Below are 9,308 nucleotides of genomic sequence, written 5' to 3'. Positions count from 1 at the left end.
CTCAATTTTTTTTTCTTTTCCTCCACTAAAAAACTTTCAAACATCAAAATTTTTAATTTTTCCTTCTAGTTCATTTCTTTCCCCTTAATTTCAAGTTTTCAAACAGAGCCTTAGGTTGGCAAAGTATTGTACGGGGCTCCAGCTTCCCTGCCTAATTTCTTCTCACTCCGACAAAGGGGGGATCCATCTATTTATTCCCGCCAATGATCAATTTGGATGTCGCCTTCTTAGGCTGGGGTCCGAATTGTAACGTGGCCAAACCCTGGCACTGTTCCAACGGCACTCCATCCCCCCTTCCCTTCTTTTTTTTTTTTTTTTTCCCTTTCATTCTCTGGGAAAACATTAAATACCGTATCGGTATCACGTGCAGACTCCGACTCAATTTGAGTCCATCGACAGGCAAGTCAGCCTTGTTTTATGTGGGCACGGGGAAGCGCAACGATGGCTGAACTATGTAGCTTCCGCATCTCAAAATATCAGTTCCATGTTTTGGCATATTATGTTGGAGTTATGGCTGCTTTCTCCACTTACAGATGCAACCGCTGCATATTTAGATGCAAGAGCACGTGAAATGGCAGCTGGTTTGATTTGAGATTTCAATTTGGATCTTTATCTTAAAATACTTAAATATAATATTTATATGTCTGGGTATATATATTGGCTAGAAGCAAACCAGATCTATTTGTTCATCAACTAATAATAGATGTTAAAAATTATATATTATCAGATTTGAAATTAAATGAATATTGAATATCTTTGAGCAAACGTGTCCGCCGTATTGGATTTTAGTTCGCTACATATGAGTTTCTAAAGAATTACATACTTGCATCTGTTTTCTCGGACCTATGAAGAAAAAAAAAATATTGCTTTAATAAAAGGAGGGGGGGGGGGGGGGGGGGAGAGGAAGGAACAAGCCCACCCCCGCATAGCAGTCCTCACTGGGCTCCCGTTCCGCTAGGAGAATATTCGATGCGGTCAGAAATGGCCGTGTATTGGACACCCCCGATCGGTTTTACTCATATCCTCCCCATCTGTGGGCCCGGCTCAGCTATCCCTCTGGGCTCTGGCTCTAGTCCCACATGGTGAGTACGTCACATTTGGTACCATTCCGGCTGCTAGAGGTCCAAAAAGCGTTCCTATGCCTCATGTCCAAGCAGTGGCCGAAGTCACATTTTAATCAAAGCTGCAGCGACTCGAATTTGGGACCATGAGGATAGAAATTCCGCCCAGTACCATTAGGGTACCACCTTGGTGGCTACGAAGAAAATTTTTTGTAGGTGGAAAATTTTAAATATAGAGGAACTATAAATTATGATATAATATTAAATAACCATAAATACAACAAAATTTTGGTATCATTTAAAAGTTTAAATAAATATTTTTTTTTTCTACCAGCTCCTCATCAATTCTCCAAACATCTAAATGGATAACACACCTCTTAGCAAAATATTTACTAACTCGTTTGCAATCTCGATAAGGAAAACTCAACTTGTTTGTGCACACTCACGGATATATTCCTTGAGTAATTGTCCTTCATTTTCCTTAAAATCAAAATATAAGTAATTTTACGAAAGTCTATAATTCTAATAGCTAATATGAGAAATTCTTATTGCTTGCTTGTCATATACCATATATATTTTCCTCATTATTCTCAAATATTGCAAAACTCATGAAACCGATATGATCCATCAATTCAAGCCTCCCTTGGTACCTATCACGAAATAATTATTTGTATTTTTACGAATTTTATAAAGATCTTCATACTCTATACTTGAGTAAATGACCTACAAGGATTTTCAGACTCGATATGAATCATATACATGAATATAAAAATTCGAAGTTTAAGTTTTTGATGCAAGGAAGATATAATATATTGAAATTCTAGCAGGTTTGTCGTCAAAATTCTCTTTACATTTTCCATCAAAAATGCAAGAGATCCTATGTTTTGACTTTCATTTCATAGCATAATTGATTTCTCTTTATTATCATCCTTAATTAATCTAGATCAAGGACAAAGGTATAAAAAATTTTCACAACTATCATCTACAAATTACTACAAAAATATTTCTCTTTGTTTCCTTCGTTCCTAGCTAAACAAAATATTTATGGAGAATGTGGATGAAATGTAAATTCCCCAAATACTGTAAATTAATCTTTTTAAAGTATAATGATAATATGAATAAATAATAGATTTAAAAGATAAAGTTTGGATCTGTGTATCATGTATCTAAAAAATGAAAACAGCCTCTCGACAAGCTATGTAAGATTGTATATATCCAACCCTCCCCACTCTATGGAAGCAAGACTCTCCACGGCATCCTTTTATCATCACATTTTTTTAACACGAGCAAAGTTGTTGCAGTAATAATTTATATATAAACCAGTTCAGCTACTTTTTTCCGCCATCAACAATGATAAGCAGATCTTGTGCTATCATCCATGTGCATCAAAATGCATAAACTTAAAACAACAACATATGATAATCATTCAACAAGAGTATATGATATATTTTACAATACATCCATGAGTGTCTCGCCATGTTAAGTGACAGAATGATTATTTCAAATCTTGAGATGCATTATAAATGATACTTTAGAACAAAGCCTACGGCATAGGAATATCAAGAGAGTATATGTTTCAATATATTAAAATGTAATAAGCTGGTTGGCATCATTTTTTATTCTGTATTTTTAAAATTTTATAAAAAATATATTTCGTACTATTATTTTTTTTATTTTTAAATTATTTTATTATGTAAAAAAAAAATAAATATTTTATATGTTTTTAATTATGTATTTTACCACCAAGACCGTTCCATCGCTGTATTCTGAGAGATGCGAAAGCAAGCAGCCAGAGGGGAGTCGAGGACGGTGGTGGACAGAGCGGCACGACATGGAGGAGGTTATGCGGCTGCACTGAGATTTCTTCTGATGTCAGGGACTGGTACTTCTTACGCTTTCAGCGCCCTTTTCGTTACTGTCTCTTGTACCACCCTTGCTATCTCAAATAAATTTCGATGCAGTCACTAGACGTTACTGGATCGCTTTGTGATCAGGATCACGGTGTAGTTGTGGCTGCAGGTGGCGTCGGATCCTGGATTACAGTTGTGTCGGAGCTGCGGCTGCTTGGAGGCTTATCCTATGCCAGGCAGGTCCTGGAGAGGCCGGGGAGGACAGCGACCTGAACACACGCACCTGCCGCCGACGATGAATCCGGTTGCCGCCATCCACATCCGGCCCCCCCCTCCTCTCCTTCATCTCCTACCTCTCGTCTCTCTCCCGCCTCCCCTGCGACTGCGATGTGCGATTGCGGTTGCGACCGCGACCCCGAGCCCGGCCCCAAGCCTGTCCTCGCCGCCGCGACGGCGGAGGGGACATGGTCCGCGACCACGACGGCGTGTGGTCGGCGCGGCAGGAGCAGAGGGTGGCGGTCCTGTGGGACCCGGACAACAGGGCCCGCCCTACGAGGTTGCCGCCACCCACATCCGACCCCTCAAACCGCCTCCTCTCCTTCATCTCCGATCTCTCGTCTCTCTCCCGCCTCCCCTGCGACGGCGATTTGCGATTGCGGTTTCGACCGCGACCCCAAGCCCCCAAGCCTGTCCTCGCCGCCGCGACGGCGGAGGTGGACATGGTCCGCGACCACGACGGCGTGTTGTCGGCGCGGCAAGAGAAGAGGGTGGCGGTCCTGTGGGACCTAGACAACACCCGGGGCCCGCCGTACGAGGCCACCGTCGCCCTCCGCCGCGTTGGGGAGCTCTTCGGTTGCGTCGTCGACATCTCCACCTATGCGAACCGCGACGCTTTCGCCCTCCTCTCCCAATGGGGTGCTCCCAGCGTCGCAAGCGCCGCCGCCTGGTCGCCCTGGAGCGCAAGGGCCTCGCCGTCCCCGACGAGCCCTAGTGTGCGGCGTCTGCGGCCGCCACTGCCGCACCTGCCCGGACCTCAAGAAGCACTTCCGCCAGCTCCACAAGCGCGAGCGCCAGAAGAAGCTCGCTCGCATTCGCTCTCTCAGGGGTAATAAGCGCCAGCGCTACTGGGAACGCTTCATCGCCGGGAATCGCAGCTACGAAGAGGCCGCGCGCGAGCTGCTCGCCCCCAAGACTGGGTACGGCCTCGCGTCGGAGCTCCGGCGGGCAGGGGTGTTCGTGCGGACGGTGGAGGACAAGCCCCAGGCGGTGGATGCAGCACCCCATGCCGCGGGGGATCGACTGGCTCCTCCTCGTCTCCGACGACTTCGACTTCTTGGAGATGGTCCGGCGAGCCAGGGAGTCGGACCTCCGCACTGTGGTGGTCGGAGACTGGCGGACGGCGCTGGCCCGGCACGCGGACCCCTGGGTGTCATGTTCCCGCGTGGAGAACGGCCAGGTCGGCGGGGAGGTCCTGTGGTCTTGGCAGAGCAAGGCAGGATCAGGATTTCCGACCATTTATGATTACGACGATGACGATGACGGTGATGATTATAAATGCAGTTCCGAGGAGGAGGGGTTCTTCTCTACTGTTAGTTCTTATGAGGATGATGGTTCTTCAGAAGATCTGAATGAGGTCATCGATAAGATTATAGTCGATAGTTCTGGGTTTTGTGGTGTCAAAATCTCGGCCTTTTTGGAGGAGGAGGCATTGGGTGATTTTGGGGATGATAGTTTCCGAATTTTCGAGCCATTATTGCCCGGTGAGGACATGGTCTGCGACAGTGCGGAAGAGAAGGATGGCTCCATTTGATCAACACGGTTAGGTAATTGTAGTTATATTTTAAACTGCTGAAGTTTTTTGTTTAGTACTTTCACATATGCCTTAAGCTTGGAATGATGCATTTGGAGTTTATTAAGAGATGATTATGGATTATGATCAAGTCCATTTGAAGAGTCTTGATTTATTTTTTTCTGATTTGTTTAATGTTAATTTAGATCTTTCTAACTACAGAATAAAGAGATGATTGTATCGCCAGATTGTATGTAATCTTCCAAGCAAGGAGATCCAACTTTATTTTTAATCATGGTGAGCACTACCTAAGTTTTTATCTATTTTTTAGTATCTAACTGTTATTAGAGCCGTGTCTTCCAATTTTACCTTTACTTTCATCAAGACTTGTTCCATGACTTACTCTTGCTTCTTCTGATGCTTCTAAGCACGTAACTTTCCCTCATTACTTATTATATCCTTTGAATCAGTAACTGTTTATAATTCATTATTTTAATCTTTAAATAGCGGGTTGCTTTCTCCTACTGACCAAAAGGTACAAGCTACAAACTCTACCACAGTTTTTGTTGGGTTGAATGGCAGTTGATTTCAAGGTTGTTGTTTAGTTATTTTGTGGAGTCATCACTACAGTGTTCTCCATAGTTGCTTATATCTAGATGCAATGAGACTTCTGTTTATTGTCATAGGATAGAGAGGATTATCCATAGCCATTGGATGCAAATTGCAAGAACATCTTAAGATTTGGGCATGTTGGTGAATTTAGAAACCAAAAAGGGGACAATACATGAGGGAAGAAGGCTATTGAAGGCGAGGGAAGGCCCAACCAAGACTATGCCAGAGTCAATGGCGAATGGTTAAATGTGAAACAAGTTTTAACAAGATTTATTCATTGCTTGGTGGCAGGTTTGGTTAAAAACCATATCTTGGTCTTGAAAGCAGCCTTCATTGGACTTTCGCTTCCTGCACAAGAATAGCAAAAAGAATTCACCTAGTGAGCATTCTAGCATCAATTGATAGTCATAAAGCTGGAATTGATGACATGCCTAATTTTTCTCATTAAAAAGGACCAGATTGCAAAATGATATCATAAGAAGTTGATCCATGCTGGTATATTGGCAGTTGGAGGTCAAATCATTCACAGTAAGCCTCCAAAGTCATCTTAGTAAGCTTGTACGATCATATTCTAGATTTGAGAATATGAAAGTTGAAGAGGGCATGTTGGATGTGTTAGATAGGTGTAATGAAGTTACATGTACATTACAATGGAGTAAGGCCCATGGTGCATGCTTTTAAGCCACATGAAAACATTGAGTAAACATGAAATGTAAATAAGCAACAATGTTTCTAGGACCCAATCCTTTTCCTGATTAAGAAAAAAATCATGCAAGTCCATTATGATTTGGCTTTACTCCTTTTAGCTAAAGCACATAGCTCATGCATACCAAGGACCATGCCACGGCCAAGAGCATCTCATTGTCTTGGCTTTTATAGGGATTTTTGCTATTATGCAAGTTTTCGATTCTTATAAATTCAAATGTTGAAATCAAGGTTTGTTATCTCGGTACTGAATCTCGTACCGGTATGATTCTATTACAGTGTTGATACGTGGTACGATATGAGACGATGGAGCATACCGAATGTCGATATGGTACGAGATAGAGTACTGATTCAGTACTAGTATGGTACAATACGCTAAGTACAGTACGGTATCGATCGGTACGGCAAAACTTGGTTGAAATTTTGTTGTCGATCAATTTAAAGTTAGTTGCTTGTTATTGAAAAATTCTATATCATCATTTGCCATCTAAAACCCTTTGTGTATCAATGTTATCTCGACACACCAAATTTTATGTTTCTTAATCTATTGAACACCTGGGGCTCTTCATAGCAATCTTTGACACTTTCTAGCATCACACTGTGATGTAATCATCATTGCACGGCTACTCTTGGCATTTCTATATGAACCCTTATTTTTGCTCACCATTCAAAGGACAACATCAGTCATCCTTGCACGAAGAACTACTAGGAGGTGGCATTTGTAGGAAATAACTTTCAAAAGAAGTTATTTCTGCATTTAACTTCTGGGAGTAGTTATTTGGACGCCTAAGAGGAAGCTATTCATGGAGAAAACTACTAGTAATTACTGTTGAAAGAAAGCTATTATTGAAATTACCATGCCCTCAATTATAAGTAAGGGAATAATTCATGATCTATGCACACTCTCATGAGCATCTGATCTTGATATTGACATGGAAAAGGCTTTGAAGCCGCTTCGTTGTGCCTTTTTCTTTTTTGCTTTTCCACTAGAGTGAAGGTTCAAGATGCACTAGATTATCTTGGTGTTCTTAATTATTTTTTGTTGGTTTTTCAAATCATTTAATGCGTCAAGGATGTGTGAACTTGGATTGGATGAAGGTTGATTTATTTCTTTTCTTTTGCTCTAGTTATCCTCCTTGATACTTATTTTAGTTTTCTTTTCAATTTAGTTATTTTTGGCAAATTGATAAATTGTCATGATCGAGGCAAAAATAGAACCTGTCTCCCTTTCATTGACTTCTCTATCAGCCATAATAGATGAATAGTTTTTAAATATATGGACACTCAGACAGCATTAGCAAATGTTTTATCAATTTATCAACTTAATGAGAAATTGGTTCAGCTCATTGTTTATTGCATAGGGTACATAAATACATATTTACAAAGCCATATATAAGATGCATATGTGTTCCTACGTCCAATGTTTTAAAGGTTCCCATGTTTGATTCTTTTGGACTTCTAGACAACTGGTATGCCAAGTAACTCTCTCTCTCCTTTTTTTTAAAATTTTTTTTAAAGTATCATTCAACTCTAGAGTATCAGTCAGAGCAGCAAGTCTTTCTTGCAACATGAAGCATACCTTATCTTTAGCAATAACTTGTTAAAACAGGCTTTGTATTTTTTTTTCACCATATAATTTAGGAGCTTAAAACCTATTCATTATTAGCCAGGTCTCCGAAGCCTACACTGTTATATCCATTTTCCTTCTATCTGTTTATTCATCTTCATGTTTGTTAAGAAAGTAGAGCATGTATGCTGGTCTATCTATGGCCCCTCTTTAGCTCCCCATTCTGTTAAAAACCTTACCTTCTGTTTGGTACGAATGAGGAATTGGATGAAGGATGGATAGGGAAGGAAGAATGGATGAGCGAGAGGATGGATGGGTCTTCCATCCATCCTCCTATATGTTTGGTGAAACATAGAAGATTGATGGGAATGATTTCTTCCTCTATTTGGTATAAAAGGAGCGAAAGGGAGGATGGATGATATTCGTATTATATTTTTACTAAACTATTCTTTAATTAAAAAAAGGTGGGGTTGTGGGTCTCTTATTTTTTATCAAAAAATTAATGAGGAGTAATTTTGTCAATGTAGAAACCCACCCCTCACTTGCTCTAACTATCCTTTCTTTCATTCTTCCAAATTGGGAGGATGCAAATTGGTGGGCCAGGATGGATGGGCAATTCCTCCTTTTCATCCATCTTTTCTAAGATTTTTTGAATCAAATAGTGAATGGGGGCCATCCATCCTTCCAATCCCATTCATCTTCTCTCTCATGACCCCAACCAAACACAGTGTTAAAGTGCCCCCAAATTTGAAACCTTTTAGATCTCAAACTTGAAATAGAGTTTTAGATAGAAATAAATTTAAAAACAGCAAGCCTATTATATCTATAATGCAGTGCTACCAAATCTTATCTAAAGGTGATTAATTCCAGTATTTCCATTTTCTAAAGAAACTGAATATGCACATGCTGTTTTCCTTTCCCAACCAAGTCAACTAGGAAAGATATTTAAATATAGATAAAGATTAATATAAATCAAGAGTATTTAATTAAGATATCCAAGATTCCACCTGCCATCTGCGCTAATAGAGACCATTAATGCAACTTCTTCCCATCTGGTTCTGGTGACCACTCACGAGAGAGAGGTGTTTCTTTTTTGACCATTAGCAGGGAAAGAAAGGAGGAGAAAAGGAACATGTATGCTGCAGTATACAGTATTAAAATAGTGAAAGATATAGTTCTTATCCTTTTCTATTTATTTTATGCTTTTCTCATCTATTTTAAGATTTCATTTGATTGAGGCTTTTTAGATTCAAAAGTTTTAATTTACGTGTTAGACTAAGTTTTTATAAGATTGATTTTGGTGATAACAAACATTATGCGGATATTTATTAAGAAGATTTTCAAAGTGTTGTTAGTATGTGGCATATTACCTTGTTTTATATGCATACATGAAGTTTTTGGCATTGCACTTCATAAAAGGTTAGTTATAAAAATTGAATTGGATTAATAATTAATAATGATATTTTAGTAGTTATTTATACTCTCTTAAATATTGTTTTTATATAAATGAAAGCGGTATACATTCAAGTAAATGAATCATTCTTAGTAACATGATTGTTACATATACTCCTTGGACATTGTTTTAGTATTTTTGGCATATTTCGAGATGTACCAATTAAATTGCTGCAAAATTTGATTATGTTATACTAGACTCATATATCTATAAGTTTTATGTTTTGCAAATGTTTTAGATCTAACTTCTTGGAGATGAAATAAGAGCTGCA

At 39.8% G+C, this 9,308-nt stretch overlaps 1 pseudogene; it reads left to right on the top strand.

The window, feature by feature from the left end:
• Positions 1-3,168: 3,168 nt before the first annotated feature.
• Positions 3,169-5,184, top strand: LOC103713799 (annotated as a pseudogene).
• The last annotated feature ends 4,124 nt before the right edge of the window (positions 5,185-9,308 follow it).

This window comes from Phoenix dactylifera, chromosome 11, assembly GCF_009389715.1.
Source record: "Phoenix dactylifera cultivar Barhee BC4 chromosome 11, palm_55x_up_171113_PBpolish2nd_filt_p, whole genome shotgun sequence".
Classification (NCBI taxonomy): Eukaryota; Viridiplantae; Streptophyta; class Magnoliopsida; order Arecales; family Arecaceae; genus Phoenix; species Phoenix dactylifera.
The sequence above is the reverse complement of the archived record's forward strand: the minus strand, read 5'-3'. Positions and strand labels throughout refer to the sequence as shown.